This window comes from Rhinolophus sinicus, chromosome 17, assembly GCF_057876585.1.
Source record: "Rhinolophus sinicus isolate RSI-liver-muscle chromosome 17, RSI-T2T, whole genome shotgun sequence".
NCBI classification, from domain to species: domain Eukaryota; kingdom Metazoa; phylum Chordata; class Mammalia; order Chiroptera; family Rhinolophidae; genus Rhinolophus; species Rhinolophus sinicus.
Window position 1 is genome coordinate 162,292,809 of NC_142517.1, and position 17,822 is coordinate 162,310,630.

Genomic DNA, 17,822 nt, shown 5'->3' on the forward strand with positions numbered 1-17,822 from the left:
AAATTTATCTCAAACTTAACATTTGCGCTGGGAAAAACACACCCAACATATAACCAACTGGAGCAGCTCATTGCTTCAGTGTTGCAAGTTTTCAGCCTGCTAAGCAAGAGTATCATGGTTTTGGCAACTTCTGAGAAACAGGTCATCCAGCAGGAAGAGGGAGGGAGGGAGGGAGAGGGGGAAGAGGGGGAGCAAAGAGGGGGAAGGAAGAGGAGGGAGGGATGAGGGAGGGGGTGGGAGGCCCACAGGAAAGTCAGAAGATTGCAACAGAGTTGTGAGTCTCAGGAGAATACAGTGAACACAAATCACGAGTTTGCTGCTTCAGAGATGTTAACCGAATTATGGAATAAAAAATTTGTAAAGAAAAATATGGGCTGATATATCTTGTTTAGGCAATGCCCTGGCAATCACTTTGCACAGATTGAAAGGACTCAGAACATAAGGAAAGGGGGTATCCTATGTCAAACAAATGGGTGAGGGGCCCTGGTTTGAATTTAAGCCAAACATCAAACCACCAGTCAATAGTTATAGGGTAACAGTGAAAATTGAGCTCTTTGGATGTAAAATTCACCTGAAAGCTGAAGGTTAGCACTGCAAAGGTCCCGGTTATTAGCACAGCATTTACAGTAGCGACAGCCAGCACCTGAGGAGAGCTCAGTATGTGGGGCACCTGTCTTGACCGTATTCCAGATGCCACCTCATATAATCCGTACAGCAACCCACACGCAAAGTGTCAACCCCAGTCCCATGTAACAAAGGACAAACTAAGGAGGCCACACAGTGGTACATGGCAGAGTCAAGGCTGAGTCCAGGCAGTCTGAGTCCAGAGCCCATCATTTCTGTATATGTATGTGCCGTTTTGCTTACAATGTTAATCGCTGACATTTACTGGGCACTTACTATGTTCCAGACACTTTGTCTTACGTGGTTTACAGGTATTATCTCATTTTACTCTCATTGTTATGGTATACTATGTATGTATGTATGTATGTATGTATGTATGTATGTATGTATGTATGTATTTACTTATTTATTTGTTTGTGACAAGTGGGAAAACTAAGGCACAGAGAAGAGAGGTAAATTTCCCCAGCTCTCACATTTAATACGAGGTGGAGCCAGGGTTGAAAACTCAGTAGTCTTGTTCTGGGATTCAGGCTCCTAACCAGCCAGTCACTGCCTAAGAAACACACACATCGGCTTTGAGGGAAAGCAGTCACTGAGATTTGAAAGCATTAAAGAATTTCACTGCCTGAAATCTGATCAAAGTCATGAACGGGGAAAATGCCCATCTGGCTGTCCACATTAGGGACACAGAAATCACAGGAACAGATGAGAAGGACACCCTTTGGTATCATTGCTGTGTGAGCTGGTGCCCCAATGTATCATGTGTGGCTTTGCCCTGGGACTCACCCTCTCGGCACAAGTGGAAGGGTTCTCCGCCCAGGTCAGGACATGCCCTTTGTTGTTGCAAAAAGATAGCCTCTGTGTTTAGTTTTCTCAGCATGTGGACCTGCCCCCAACAGGCACTCTAGCCCTCATCAGAGAACCTAAGCTCAGGCTGATTGCCAGCCACTCCAACCCAAAGCCCTGCTGGAGGAAGTGACCATTACAGAAAGATATATTCACTCTACATCCAATCCTTGCATTTACATGGACCCCCAGAAAGCAAAATACCTGGGTTGTGTTGTCCTGGTCCCGGGCAGAATTTCTTCCCTTGAGTTTCATTTGGATATTTTGCTGTTGACATTTATCAAAAATCCTTTGTGAAACACTCTTATAGAATCTGCCATTGGAAAAATTGGGAGAATACTGTCCACTGTATCATTCAGTCCCCACAGGAAACTCCTCACAAAAAAACCTTTTCGTTTTTCTAAGCTGAGAAAAGTTTTACTTACCTTGAGGAAATAGTATGTTTTGTCATTTCTGAGGATAAGAATTATGTTCTAACAGTCCCTCTTTCTTCCTTTCTGTCTCCCTCCATTTTTTTTAAAGCTTCTAGAAGCTCAGAGTGAAACTTGAAATTCAAATACAGTCTGGGCCTTTATAGCCTATACCAGGGGCCTCAAAACTTTTTCTTAAATCTTGTCATCTTCACAGGGAAAACGTTAAGGACAACCCCCTAATAAATGTTTGTTTGTTTATAAATTGTGTGTACTTGATTATCTACTATTACCTGATAGTTTAAAGCATAATGTACCAGAAGACACAGTGCATTGTTAATGACTGAGGATATAAATTCATATTTCAAAGCCTCTTCTAATAATTTCAAAATTGTTTTAGCTTCTTCTCTCAGTCCTGACCAGAGTGAACTGTCATTATATTTACTTTTAATGAGGCTGACGAGGAGCTCGTCCGAGGAGCACGAGAAGTACCAGCTTGGCCATTTTCTTCTTCAGTTGACGGTAAGACGAGAATGACAAGCAAAATAAGAAGTTTGTTGGCAAGAATATTCTTAAGCTACTATGCTCCTTTTGTAAGAATATACTTACACATGGATGACATAAGCAGAAACCCACATAACGGGACACGGGCGTGAAGCAAGACGTCACAGCCTGCCGAAAGCAACCTAGCAAATGAAGAGGCCCTGCGGCCTGTCTGGCTGTGGACATCTGCCCAGAGTTCCCCAGGATGCCTTCTGGACGTGTCATGGGCTGGCCAAGGGAAGCAGTGACAAGCGCATGTTAGTAGTAAATCTTAACGCTCCTCATTTTAGGATGGAAAAAATGTCTTCAACATTCTAATATATTTTCTTCCCATTCTTCAATTAGTCTCATGTAAATACATCCCTATGGAACCAACCCATCGTTCTGTACCTCTGTCCATTTTTACCTTTTCCTGGCCCTGACCTCCTATTCGTGTTTTTTCTTTGCCCTCACTCTATTTTTATTTGTACTAACCATTGTTTTTGGCCCGGGTTCTCATTAAATACTTTATGGAATGAGAGTGTACAGAATGGATACAAAAAATTGAACAAGAAGTCTTTTCCTCAACGTCCATATTGCTATTTTAGCTAATGGTGTGTTTGGGAATCTGTAGGTTTTGGGTTATTCCATGCAGCTGTCTCTCCAAACATTTCAAGGTCATGCTCGGAGGACTAAATATGAGCTGGCATTGCTTATTGCCTGAACCTCAAATATTTAGACTTTAAGGAGATGTGAAGTATCTACCCAATCAGGATAGGTTTGGTGATGGCTTTGGTGAGAGGATAAGAGTGATTTTAACATGTTAGATTTTATTCTTTCATTTCAAAAGAAGTCCAGAGGAAGATCCTGTAGGGTTCGTCTTGGCAGCTGCATGAAGTCATCGGGGACAAGCCAGCTCCAGGCACTTCTAGGATGTGCTCTTCATCCCTGGGACCTAAGCTGGAGCGCCAACCACCACGTCTGTTTCTTAGGTTGGCAGTAAGAGGAGGGAGGGGGAAGGGTGATGCCCCTGAGCACACATGGCGGGAGGGGGAGGGCTCCACGCCACTTCTCTCATGTCACCTTGGCTAGAACACAGTAATGGCCTACAGGTGGGTGGGACACATAGGCACTAAAAATCAGGGAGAGCAGTCTCTGACACATCTGCTTTAAAACTGGAGATTTCCATTTGCAAAGCACAGGTGCCAATGTTAGAACTGCTTTCAGCAGAATTCTAATTCTAGACCATCAACGTATAACTGATTCTAATCTTATTTTTCCATCCAAAGACCCATTATCTATTACCACCCAGAGGTATTTAAAGCAAGAATCATCCCAGGAATATATTGTACATTGAAAAGCCCTGAAAATGTCTCTGTGAATACAACGTTAACATGGAGAGTCCCAAAGACTTTTCCTGTTTAATAGAAACCACACTAGGTAGCTTCCTAAGACGTTACTGTACATCGGGTTTTGCAAACCTGACCCTCCTGCAAATGCTTTAGGAAAGTTAGCTGTTTAATGAAACCTGCAGTGAATTAGGGGGAGGGGGATAAGACTTCCATCTTATAATGTGAATAATCACACTCCAACACGTCTGTATCAGAATTTGAAATGTTCACTTGTCACAGTTCCCTAAATTAGTGCAATCTCACCAGTGATTGCATCAGACTAAAAGAAATTCTCTGAAACAAACCCAAAATGCAAATCTCATAACGGGTCATCATTTCCCTTTTGAAGTCCCATCTCAGCCACTGCTGTGTGTCTCGTCGCAATCCCACTGGGGAGATGGTCATGAGATATTTGCAACGTTCCCATCAACTGACTTCAACAGCAGGAGATGTGGGCAGATGCTGAGTGACAGTCTTCTGCTGCTGAACAAGAGTGAGGGAGAGAATTCATTGTGCAACAACACCCATTGCTCATCTTTCAGATGCCAAATGTTTAAAGTGACCTCAGCTGGTCACTCACCAGAATAATACTGGCAGTATTCCATTCATGAGCTCATAGCACAGGAGTGACATCACACTCTGAGCAGGAGGGCATGTGCATTTTATAACCAATCAACCAGGGAGTCTCTGAGGCAGCTTCTCCTTTGTTGGGCCTCACCTCCCTCACCAAACCTGGAGTACTTGCTCTCCTGAGTTTACAGGATTGGTCCTATAATTAAATTCCTGTAGGAATCTGGAGAGTTCCATTGAGCTGAAGAGTAAAACATGCTGGGGACAGGGGTTGAATTTAACTGCATACCTTATGAGTAATGAAACTGCCATAGCAATGGGTGTGGTTTCCAGAAAGCTGACACCCTGTGAACATATTCACCGACCCACTGACATTACCTCCAACCCATCAGGAGCAGAGGAAATCTCTTCCTGTTTTCTTTTTTGTTTGTTTTTTTCCCTCCCTGAATTTTCAGGGAAAGAGGAAAATTATAAAACCAGGAGCCTATGTATCCCCTGAGACATTTCAATTTAAGCTGGACCAAGCACTACCCATGTATCATAGACAATAATTTCACCCTGGCAGGGAAGTGGACTAAGCGACTTAATGGGTATTTTCCATCTCTAATTTCCATGATTAAAAGAAAGAGGTTGAGAGGGGTACATGTGGAGCCTATTGTGAGTTTGCCAATGAATCCTAATTTAGATCAAAGAGAGTCCATGTGACACTGAACCATAAACACCCTCGTGTGCGTTACTTCAAGGAAGTTGTTAGTGTGTCCCCGGTGGCTATTATGTGATATAGTTGCGCTCTCGAGCCTGCATCCTTTAATTACTAATATAGAAGAAAATCCCATGCAAGAAGCAGGAATGTAAATGAGACCTCTGCTCTTTTGAACATTTTATGCATTTGCCAAATTAAAATTTGCTGTGGACTTTGGTTTTTCCTGATCGCTGTTGGTAGTGATCATTTGGCTCATGGGATTAAATCCGACTTTCCAAAAACTAGTTCTGATCAGCGTGCGGATTTCAGATTTGTACGTATGCTTTGCACTGAGACGTGGATCATCAGATCCAGACTGGGGAACATTTCTTTGAAGTTTTCAAAGGTAGGGAAGAAATCCTCTTTCATTCTCATCTTTCCTCGTGCCGGGCGTTGTTCAGCACAAGTTGAAGGGGCTGCAACTGAGAGAGGGGCCCGTGGGGGCCAGAGGCTCAGCATCACGCCGCACGTGTGCCCTGCCCCCAACCTGTGCATGTAGCTTCTGTGCGGAGAGGCCGGGGCTCTGGGGACGCCGCCTGGATCAGTCAGCACGACCACAGTCACCGACGTGGAGTTGGCTCACTCTGAATCTTAAAGCACAATTTCAAGATGAGGACAGTCACAAACGCCAACTTGAACAGCATGACTTTAACGGTACTTCCTTCTCTGGGATTCTTCTGCCCTCAGCCTATGTATAGAAAAAGAGGATTGATAACAACTTCGTACTTTAAGAGCTGAATGTAGGACCAGGCCCTGTACAAAAATAAAGATACTTATTCGACAGAGTGACTATTAAAGATATTAACCATTCAGGGAGACCTGCTATGCCCGAAACTGCATCTTGTTCAATACAGCAAACTCCTTCTTAGCCATCTGTCTCATACTACAAAGAGATAATAATACTAAAATCATTGCTTAATGAGTAAACTAAGTAGAGGATAATTCCCTGGTAGGTCATATTGATGTTCTTCTCCAAAGGATGCCATATTCTCAATGAGGCAGAGAACACAGGGGAGAGTGCGTGATCGTGCACAAATGGAAATGCCTAAAATCAAATCCAATGCAGCATATGTCAGTATTTAAAGCCCCATCAAAGAAACATCCAACTTCTCAGCTGTAACCCAAATATAAATTTTCCTTACCCTGTCAATTAGTAGATTACAAAACTTCTGTAGCAGGAAGACCATTCTGCCAGCAAAGCCGTAGTGTTTGGAATGGGTCCAGGTCAGACAGATGGTGTGGAAAAGGGGTACAATGAGACATTCCCTATCATCAGAGTCAACTGTTCTTCCATGCAGCAAACGTAAGCTTTGAAGGGCGGAGCCACGAGGTGAAGTGCGTCTCCCACACAGCCGGAGAAGCAGACAGACACACTTCTAGAATCACAGAAGCAACAATGGCTGGCTTGAGGGAGGCATTTAGAGAAGGAAAATATGCAAAACATTGAATAAATGGAAACCTTGTTCTTTAGCACCTAAAAGGTGTCCCCCACAGCCCTAAGCCGATGGACATAAAAAGCGGAGTCCTATCTTCTCCGAGTAAGACATTGTTAAATTAGGATAGCAGAGGGCTCTTGCGCCTTTGGAATGCTGACTATACTATAAACAGTCACAGGACGACAAGGGGAAGACAAAGGATATTTGCTATACTATTATTAAATGCCACCTGTACATGTCACAGCCTCTTTGCAAAACTGGCTCACTTATAAACAGCAGCTACTGAACTGCACAGAAAAACTTCATTCAGAAGTTAATGATTAATGAAGTTATTATGCATAGTAATAATTATAGTCCATTGAATTTTAAGAGTTTTAAAATGTAAACATTAATTGATGACTTTAAAATTTTTTTTTAAGAATTTAAATTCCCTTTCATTAAGATGAAAGAAACAAAGCTACTTCATTAACTTAAATATTTGTAGGTCAGTAATAGTCTTTGTTGCTGTCTCTTTAAATTAATAGTAACCAGTCACCTGGAAGCACCAACAATGCACCTTATACTTTACGTGCGACAATTTACTTAATCCCCTAAACAACCCTGCAAAATGGGTTATTTACCTCATCATTTAAAACTTAAAGATCCAAAGGTAAAACTTAAAGATCATTTAAAAGATAAACATCATTTAAAACTTAAAGATCATCAGGTAAAAACTTAAAGATCCAAAACAAGAGCCTGGCCACACTTGGCAATTACTCAACACTGCTGTTCCAATTCCCGGAGATTGGCTGGAAAGCCTGTTTTCTCTCCATCCTAGTGCAGTGCTCTCCAAGGAGAGAGTGGCTCCTGGCAAGTTCCAAGTCAAACTTTTGTCTTCCAACGGAGAAGTACCACCTGAAGAAGTGCAGGTGAATTGGCCCAATGCAAAAGAGCCAATGGAGTGATGTCCTATTTCCTATTTTAGCTAGTTCCAGGAAGTGAGCTGTGCCCAAGCACAAGTTGGTCTTAGCTGTGGGCCATTCTTCCTGAAGGTATTCCTGCACAACCAGGAAATGTTTCACCCTGTCCTCTGCCAAGTGAGAGATGCAACACATACGGTGGTCACGGTACCCTTCCTCCACCGAATCTGATTCTTTTCCTTCTGCTCTTTTTGCGCTCACAGAAGCTGGGGGTTGCTCTGTGTTGAAATAGCGTAGAGAGGAAGACACTGAGGCCATTATCCTAATAGTGCTGAGCTAAATATTTTCAGCTGCTTTAGCAAAAGTGGACTTCGCCTTCATACAGAAGCTGGGGTTTTTTGTGTTTTTTTTTTGACATGCTCATGATGGAACAAAATAGGAGAGAATCACATGTCACGCTCTGTCTACAATAGCCCCCTATTAAAGAGAACATAGACCTGGCAACATATTTGATGCTATAGACAGTTCAGTTCCAAATCAGGGTTGAGCCGGAAAGCCCGCAGTGAAATTTTATAACTAGCACCACTGTTTTCACTTTGGAATGACCTATAAGAAAGATGATCTAATGATTAAAACAACAATGTACTTGGTCATCAGTTTAAACTTTGCAATCCAGGCTCCTGCCCTAAATCCACACCCTGTGAGAGAAGAAAAAAAAAATGCACAAAGCCTCATAGAAGTAACAATTGCCTATTTTAATGTTGGCAACGTATAAGTGACAATTATGTTGTTAATTGATAGTTATTTCAATGAGTTGTCATCCATGTAGATTGGTCAGATTAGCAATGTTGTTTCTGGATGGTGATTAAACCACTGAGTAGCTGCATAAAAACTATTGTTCTATGGTGGATACATTCTAACTACTCAGAAGAGAAAAAGGGACAAGCCCCTTAAAAGATACAAATGCTTTTAAAAGAGGCTGGAGATATAGTGTTGTTAAAAAGTGATTTTTTAGAAGAATCCTAGATTAATGAAATACAATGTTTAATTAGTTTCCTTTTATATAAATAATGTATTAATTAGACAGAAGGCAGTAAAGAGGGAGGGATAGTTAGCAGCATGGTTACTGAGCAAACAAGGAAAATATTAGCTCGGCCTAGAATGAGGCTAACAGAGCCCCACGTTGATCCCTGGAACTCTCTCTTTCAAACTCAGAACTGGTTTCTTTTTAGGGCTGGAGATCAGAGCAAGCAAAATCCCAAAGAAGTCTCTCCTGAAGGAAAGATTTAGAGTAAATTCACAGCCCAAAACTACAAAGCAACTGTTAACTCTACATCTCCAAAACAAACAAAACAAAACAAAAACAAACAGAAAAACAAGCAACACCCTCTACATCTTACTTAAGTTTTCTGTGGCTTTCCAATCCTGCAAAAACAGATTGAATTTTGAAGGTTTTCTACTGTATAGAAGCTTTAAGCTATAGTCATTTGATTAGTAACATAAAAAAGTGATCTCAATATCTGCAGACAGCAACTCAGGAAGACTCACCTGGCCCCTCCAATCTCATGGGGCAGTCCTGACCACAAGGTGGAGCTGCCCAAATCTTGGGCTGAGTCACCTGTTGGAACCAAACAGAGTTTAGAGGCCATAGCATAGAGTCTCTGCATGAATTTGGACAAAAAGCCTTCAAGTTATCAAGCTTCTCTTTATTTCCTCTTAACTTAGGTCAAGCTAACATGCCTGGCAATAACTCTTGTTAAATTGGAGCAATATTCCTTTTCCTACCAACTATCCATACATGTTTTAAAATTCACCTTTTTTTGCAGTCATTTGCATCTATGCAGTATACCTACACGTCTCCCCTCCATCCCAATGCCTCTCAATACGGGTACTGTCCCATTTGATGGTGCAGCAAACACGAACATGTTTAACATGCCCAGAATTATTTCTCTTTCTTCTGATAATTGGACTTTAATTTTCCTTTGGAGAACCACGCCTTTTATATAGTATTCCCCATGGTTTGGGTGGGACAGTCACCCCCTCCCAGGCTCAGGGCTGGGCACATATGTCAGGCCTGACCAGTCAAGTTGTTCCATTCCTCTGACCACAGTAAATGGATCAAGGATGACCATAGAACCCAGTCAGTCCAGAAAGAACCCATCTTGGAGCTTTTTCTCAAACTCCTAGGAAAGAAAAAGAATCTTTCTTCAAGGGTTATTAGGAGGAGAGACTGTAAACTCAAAGATGCTGGGAGCCTCCACATGGAGAGAGCCTGCCTGAGAGAGAGGCTTACACAGAACAAAGTAGTCAACAGAAAGGGGAGTTGCCTACAGGTTAGCAATTTGGTGACTATATGTTTTTCCTAAGGGTTAAGCAAATAAGGAAACACATTGAAGAGAGAGAGAGAGCCAGGTTACTCACTGTCAGAGAAAGAAGTTAAAAATAAGGAAAGCGGGGAGGCTAACTGAACGATCCTGAGATTTTGGTTTGGAATTGGAGGTACTATTATGAATTCATGCTTTGGGGTTTTTGCTATATACCCAGATAAATAGACACAGAAATAAATATAGATGTGTGTGCACATGGGTTAGTATATTTCCTGGCCTCATCTTCTGAGAAGACCTAGATGCAACAGCACCCCAGTAGTGATGAGCATGCCTAGCTCCCAGATCTTGGGTTTTAAACATCATTCTCTAGTAAAAGGAACCAGGGCTCCTTGCAGAAGTGATTGATTCCAAGTCTGAAGTAGACAAATACGAGCCTGAGTATTTCACAGTATTAGCTAGCAGGGGAGGGCTCAAAAAAAAAGGGAGAGGCATATCAAAGGGAATGAAAGAACTCCCACTAGCTAAAGCTGGAACAATTTGAGCAACAAAATAAATAATGAGAGTACTGGATTATAATCTTAGAATAAAATAAAGGCCCATGAGTCCATAATGATATAAATAAATAATTGAATAAATGAATGGAGAAGAGACAGCTCTTCTTACAGAAAAATTCCAACCAACAATGTAGGTGAAATGAGGGAAACAGAAAATTACTATTAGAATAATACCGTAATAATTGTGGCAGGCAATTTCACCAATGGTTTCTAAAATTAGTGGGCAAAAGTTTGAGGAGAAACGAGATATTCGTGTAGTCTCAAAGTATCTCCCCCAAGATATTTATTAATTACAAAGGGAGATGGAATAACTTTTCATTGGAGAAAGTCAGTAGACACCACTTTAAATCAACATTCCCAGAATATGACATCCTGGCATCACAGCTATAAATATTCATCCAGGTTCTATCTGGAAGTATAATATATTATCCATCATTAGCAACTTTGCACCAATTTGTTAACCACATTGATTTCTGCCCCCTACGAGGGTTTTGGAGGAATGGGACAGAGGGTAAGTAATTTTTAATGGAAAACTAGGAGGGAGGAAGGATTACCTGGATAGTGTGCTGATGTGTGGGGTCCAGCTCAAAGGTACCAGGTGGAGAGGCGAGAGGAGCAGAGAGAAAAGGAACAGGGAAAGAAGAATGCCACCGTGCCAAGCACAGACCTCCCAACTATTCCTATCGGCAGCCGCCATTTGCAGTAATAATATAGGCACCGTCTAAGGAGCACGTCAGATCAGGGCTACCACGCACAGTCATGCCGGTTGTTCTTGCACAAGGACTGAAATCCAGCCCAAGCTCCCCTTGCCACGCCCTGCTTCCTGGAGAGGGCTGCATCTGCCCAGGGAGATGCCTTTCTCTAAATGGTGCAGATGTTTTGCAGTGGCAGGCCTGCATCAAAATCTTCGTCCACTTTGGGGAATGTGACAAGGGACCTGGTTGCCTTCCACCTCAACTGTGCACCCAGGCCACTGCCACCCCAGTCACCCTCCTGACACTCAGGCTGGTTTTGGAGGTGGCAGAAAGCAGAGGACAGGAGGCTGTTGCTCAGGAAAGAACTTCACAGCAGTTATCACATTATTTCCAATGACAGGGCTACCGGAGCAAAGTCTTTACTAGAAACCATGCATGTAGGTTATCTATTGTTTGGGGTGGTTAGAGGAGAAGGGCAACTGAGGAAGCTTTCATGCCACCAGAATCCTATTCAACAAAAATATAAAATGTAACATCTTTACCCTATTTTCTGCTACATTATTTACTGCAAAAAAAAAAAAAAAAAAAAATGGAGTCAAAGTTAGGGAAATCACTGAATCACTGTGCTTTGTAAGTTATTTTGCCCTTCTGCTTTCAGGACAGTGTCAATTTGCAGGATGGCTTCTAACACATGTGACAAGGAGAAAGGGACAAATTAGCACCTCTCTCTTTAGAGCAGTAGAGAGAGGTTCGCAGAAAATCCCCTCTGGCCTTAGAGTATCTTACCTGAGGAAGATAATGAGCGAATGCTCATTTTGGTTTTGCCCAAACTCTTTTCTGCAGTTTCTTCTCTGGTCATTGATGGAAGCTGAGTCTCACGTGAACCAGTAGTCCTCTGGTGTTTCCCCAGAACCGCTGCCACTTCCGCAGAGCACCACACACGCTTAGTGAGCCCAGATGAGAGCCGGAATTCCACTGGTAAAGGAGCTTAGGAGATTGTCATTAGCCTTTATTTCCTTGTTTGTTTTTCTCTCAGTATTTCCGATCAATGACATAATGCAGGTGCCAAAAGTAGAGGAAGCAGCCACCTAGGAGCTTTTCACTTGAGACATCATCTGTCCTTAAGCTTTTCCTCCCAATAGTCTGCTCCTGCTGAAAATATTTGCATAAGGATAAGGTGTCATGTTTCCAAATGGCCCTGCTAAATGCGAGCACAATACTTCGAAAGAATAGCACATGAGTGGCCCTTTCCTCACTCCTGCAACAAATATTTAGTAACTGCTTACTATACTTAATCAGGGCTCTGCTGGGCCCAGAGGAAAGCGTGGTGCAGCCTCCTGTCTCGCTTGCCTTTCTTATCTGTCCAATTTCTTTTTCATTTTCAGTTTTTTTCACTCCTCCAGGAAGCCTTCCGTGAGCCCCAACTCTGGTTGAAATGACCCTCTTCTGTTCCCCCACAACGTTCTGTGCACACCCTGAAGGCACTGAGCACAAACACTCCCGTTCCCAGATTTCAAATAGGGGCAAAGGTTAGTTTACATTTCAAAATCTCCTTTCATTTTCATTTCAGTTGTAAAGAACCACATAAAATAACTCTTAAAACATCATTCTAAATGCTACTCAGAGGAGGGAAAAATTGATATTCATTGCACAGAATCTGGAAAAAATGAAGTCTATATTGCTCAGAATGGCATGTGGTTGTGGGTTATGAATCCGGTCTAAATCACTAAAATCCATAAAAACAGTTACAACTTGTTCATAAAATAGCTCTTGCGAGACTTTCCATAAGAAACTTCAGAAGGTAATGAAACATCAGATAAGGGGCAGAACTAATTAACTCTGGCAAAGCCCTGATAGGCTCTGCTTTATTATCTTAATTAGGTATGTCACAGACACTACACCATAGACTCCTGCTGTCCTCACCCAAGTGTCCAGTATTAATGAGCAAAAGAACTAGACTGCCTGCCACCAGACTTACCTAGCCCAGATTTTAGTTTTGAGATTCACAGTGTACCTTCTTATGTCTTCCTGCACATTCCTGGGTTAGCAAATAGAATTATTTCAATAAATAGAGCTTATAATTGAGAATTAAGAGTATTCAAGGGCCCATGACCCATGTTCAAAATTTGAAATTAAAATCAGACCTGTATATGAGAGTGAAAGATGTAAAATGAAAGTGAAACTAAAGTAGAGGGGAGAAAATTTATCAAATAGGCTAAGAAAACCCTTTTATGTCTAGTTTATCTCATAAAATATGGAGTCTTGGAGAAAGTCACAGTCTCTAGGATTCAGAAAGCCCTTTTGACTCTTTCTCCTGCTTGCATTTTACCTTAATCCGTGATAATCTTGGCCTCTGTTCTCAGGTTTCCCAGCCCCACTGCCATTCTGTATTAAGATGGTTGTTAGTACCATCTTGAGCTCTTGACAAATGTAGGGGCAATTTTCCAGCACAGAAAACCATGCGCTAAGGACTGACAAATACCATTTGCACATCTCCAAATGGAGCTCATTTTGACATGATAAAATAAGATTACTGAGTATGTAGACTTCATAATGACTCATAAGATTTCACAAAATAATCAAAGGAAGGTAGGGCAATCTACCAACTACTGTCAAAAGCACATTAAGAGGCATCATGGCAAGTATGAAGTTATTCGGTTAATTTATGGAAACTTTGCTTCCTTGGATTTTCCCCCAATCTTCTGTTCAATATTTACTCTGTTGACAGTGCCCTTTAATGCTTTAGCAATCTTTAAATAGGAAAAAATAATCAGCATATATTTTTTAAAAAGGTGTATAGACACTGATGCTGTGATTATTATATACCGTAGTAAAGGCTATAACTCAATGTCCTAAACCAGCTTCTGAAAACACGTAGGAGATGCTTTGGGGATGTGTTCAGGGACATAGCAATTTGGTAGTTGGAAAATAATTTAGGCAGCAGGCAATGTGGTCTGCTTACCCCAAACCACAGAGCAAATGTAATTAAAAGGGGGAATGGAAAATATTGTGGGTTTGACTGAAAAAAAAAAAAAAATTGGGTAGGGACTTTTCCTGACTGACTATACTCTTCTCTTGTTACAAATGTCAGCATAAGGAAGCAAAACAACAGGAAACGATGGCAGACCTGTCCGGGTTTTCCCTCTTAACCACCTGGTATGCAGATGAGTAGTGAGAAAGACAGATGGTAAGGCTAGTCGAGTTAGATACTTCATTCCCTTTGATAAAAGTCCGGTAACTGTCCCGTTAGTCTTGTAGCTGAACTAACATGTAAGAAAAAGAAGGAAGAAAGAGAAAGAAAATAAAGAAAACTGAGGTTAACATAAAAAGAGAGAGACATGTTCAAATAAAACATGGTTCTCCTCTCCGTCTTCTGCTCCCGTCAGGCTGCTGCACAAGTGCCAGAGGAGACTGTGATAGAGTGCTAGGGAACGCACCGCCCTCTGCTACCCTTTATTCCACCTGGAATTTCTTTCTTCATAAAGTTCAAATTTTACTCAAGACTTTCCAATTAACGCAAGAATATAATCCCAAGGTCTTGAAAAAATAATGATGTCAGCATAACTAGGTCATATTTTACTATCTAATACCATCACTGCTGTACTCAAGACTAGAGGGATTGGTTATTTTTCTTTTGTTAGGGTCAGATTCCCCAACGGGAGGTAGCTGAGGTGGGGTGAAAGCATGAGAGAGAACCAAGACGACCCTGCCGCCAGGGCTGGGGACAGAGGATGACTCTTACCGAGGGGCCAGGAGAGGTGACTCTGAAGATGCACAGGGCACTTCTCTGCTTTGAGCTCAGACTGACTATTGCCATCAATTCATATTTCTCCCTGGGATGGGAAGTGAGAATAGATCCACTCTCTGTCCTACTCAGTGGGCCCCATCTGCTGTCTGACACGCATGCACAGTAGGTCTTCCCAATGGACCGTTTGCTAGCTGGTGCTGCCCCTCACCTCGTGCAGTGAAAATGAAACAGAAGCATCTCAGACAGAAGGACTAATGTGCAGCGTCCACTTAGTCATCAGGCACAGTCGGCACGGTGCCTCAGCTCACAATACGGCAAAGGGCCCATGAAAATATTTTTCATTTCTTTTAAAATCAAGAGAATATTAATCTGGTGATTCCACTCCTAGGCATACATCCAAAATAACTGAAACAAGCATTCAAACATTCATCTCAGCACTACTGACAACACCAAAAATGTGAAACTCAAATGCCCATCAGTGAATGAACGTATAAACAAATGTGGTATGTCCATATAATGGAATATTATTCAGCCACCAAAAAGTCAGGAAGTACTGATACATGCTCCAATGTGGATGAACCTCTGAGACATTATGCAAGTGAAAGGAGGCAGACATAAAAGGTCATACAGTGTATGATTCCACTTACTCATATATGAAATATCCCAAAGAAGTCAATTTAGAGAGACTGATTGCAGATTCGTGGTTCTCAGGGGCTGGGAGGGTGGTGTAATGGGGAGCAACTGCTTAACTGTGTACAGGGTTTCCTGTTGGGTAGTTTTGTATCTAGATAGAGGTGGTGGTTGCATGACATGGTGACTGTATTAAATATCACTGAATTGTACGTTTTAAAATGGTCAATTTTATGTTATGTAGAAAAAGAAAAAAAAATGAACCCATCCAACCTGGATTATATGAATCTTTGTACCAATGCAGTCATAAAATATAATTTTTTAAAAAGGCTATGAAGGAGCCCACAAGGCAGAAGTGCCTAGGGCCCACGGAAGTCATACTGCAGCCCTGACAGAATACACAAGGCCCAGACGCAACCCCGAAGGAACGTGAGCTATGTGAGGAGCGAGAGAGGTGGTGGGGCCAGAGCACAGCAAATGAGGGGCAGACTCATCTGAGGCGGTGGATGAAGTCAGCCCAGGACCAGCCAGGCCACGGCAAACAGGATGCTCCTGGAAGTGCCAGTAGAGTCTTAAGAGGCATCACAGGAAATGTGACGATTGCTGTTTTTAAAAGATCGCTGTGGGCTGCTATGTGGAGAGTGGACCAGTGGGGAGGGGATCAAGACGTCATTATCGGCAACCCCAATTAGAGAACATTGCCATAATTCAGACAAAAAGTGATGGTTGCTGGAAGAGATGTAGAGAGATTCATGGCCTCTGAGACACTTGGAATATAAAAAGGACCAAAATGGCGGATGAGAAGGAAAGGGCTGTCAAGCTTAAATCGCACATTTCTGTCATGAGCATCTAGATACGTATGATAATGCTATTCATTAAGATAAATACCGGTTTAGGGGCAGACACTCATAAATTGAACTTTGAACACAAAGTTTGAGGCACCTGTGAAACATCCAATAGAGGGGCCAAATAGATAATTCAGTATCTTGGCTACAACTCAGCTGAAGAGTGGAGTAGAGATAGAAAACTTGGGTGTTGTCCATATCTGGAGTAAAAGGAAATCCTTAGAATGAATGAGATCATCCAGTAAAAAAAAAGTGCAAAGTGAGAAGAGACATCAGCTCGGGATCACGCCTTGAGAAAACCTGACATTTAAGTGTCAGGTTAAGAAGAAGACCTGGCAAAGGAAAGAGAAGTGAAAAGAGGCAGAAGGGAAGTCAGCATCATGGATATCACAGAAAGAGACTGTTTCAAGAAGGGGACAACAGCCAGCGGACCTGAACGCTCTTGAGGTCAAGCAGGATGTGATGTTTGAATGTTCTATGGTTTAGTGACATGGCAGTTATCGCTGGCCTTTTCAAGAGCATTGTCAGTGGAGCGATGGGGCAGAAACCAGAGAATATATTGAGAAGAAAGTAGAAGAGGAATTGGAAACAGTGTGGACAACTCCTTCAATAAGCTGATTGTAAAGGTCAGGAGTAGGTGACAATGAAAAAAGCCACACCCTGACTCCACTCACCCTAGCAGCCCACCCAGGGCAAGAGGGAAATTAGGCAGAAGAAACTTTGCCCCAAACAAAGGAATTAGCAACCTGGTGCTGCTAAGTCTTCGAGATCAGTGATAAGCATGATGTAGGCCTGACTGTCCAGCAAACTGATAGAAGCCAGGCCGTGATCCTGTTCATTTGATGACTGTTTGCAAAAGAAACAGTTTTCTCTGAAGTTACAGAGCAAAACCAAAGAGGCATTTAAGTGTGCCGCTTGCTCCCCAGCAGCTCTCAAGTTGTGGGGCGAAGCCTCAAGAACAGAGAAGGTATGATCCCACCGAGTCATAGTCCAAAAGGCCCCCTTCAAACACTGTCAAGACTCTGTACCGGCAGCACGCAGTTGCCTCCGAGAGCGCAGCACTTCGTATACAGATGAAGACACCCAGCACCTGAAGCTAAAGGCTGAGCCCGCCTGATTTTTCTGCACATTCCCCCACTCCAGTCGCTCTTAACTGCTTCCTTCCTTCCTGCAACCCTCTCCTCCCTGTGCCCTAAATTTAAATTCTGGGACAAAAGAGTATCCCAAAAACCGTCCCTTTAGCCTCTGCCAATTGAAAAAGGAACCAGCCCAGCAAGGAGGAGCCCCGAAAACGCAAGGGCCCTGGCTGGGGTGGTGTTTACACCTACTGCCGCTTCCCTGTGCATCATCAAATAATGATCTTACAGGGCAGAACAGTGCTTTTTCCTTCTTCACCAACTGCGATTAGAAAGTTGGTTGTAGTCTCTAGTTTCCATTTCAGGGTTGACTCATTCATTGTCTCCAGTGTTAGAGTGGATTTGAGGAGCCTTGGTCAGAAAGACAGACCCCCGTAAGCAACTTCTTGTACTTTGTTCTTTCCTACCCTGAATTTGGCCTATCAAGTAAGGAACCCTTGAGCTGAA

The 17,822-nt window shown here is 42.5% G+C and overlaps 1 long non-coding RNA gene across 3 annotated transcripts; it reads right to left on the minus strand.

The window, feature by feature from the left end:
• Window positions 1–3,212: 3,212 nt before the first annotated feature.
• LOC141572713 (uncharacterized) lies at window positions 3,213–17,822 on the minus strand. Of its 3 annotated transcripts, XR_012498098.2 has the most exons (4): window positions 11,803–17,806; window positions 8,989–9,058; window positions 6,248–6,481; window positions 3,213–5,793 (listed from the first exon to the last, which is right to left on the minus strand). It is a non-coding gene; the product is annotated as an uncharacterized LOC141572713 (long non-coding RNA). The 3 variants fall into 3 exon arrangements; XR_016019634.1 differs by having other exon boundaries at window positions 6,248–9,058; window positions 11,803–17,822; XR_016019635.1 differs by having other exon boundaries at window positions 3,213–5,858; window positions 6,248–9,058; window positions 11,803–17,822.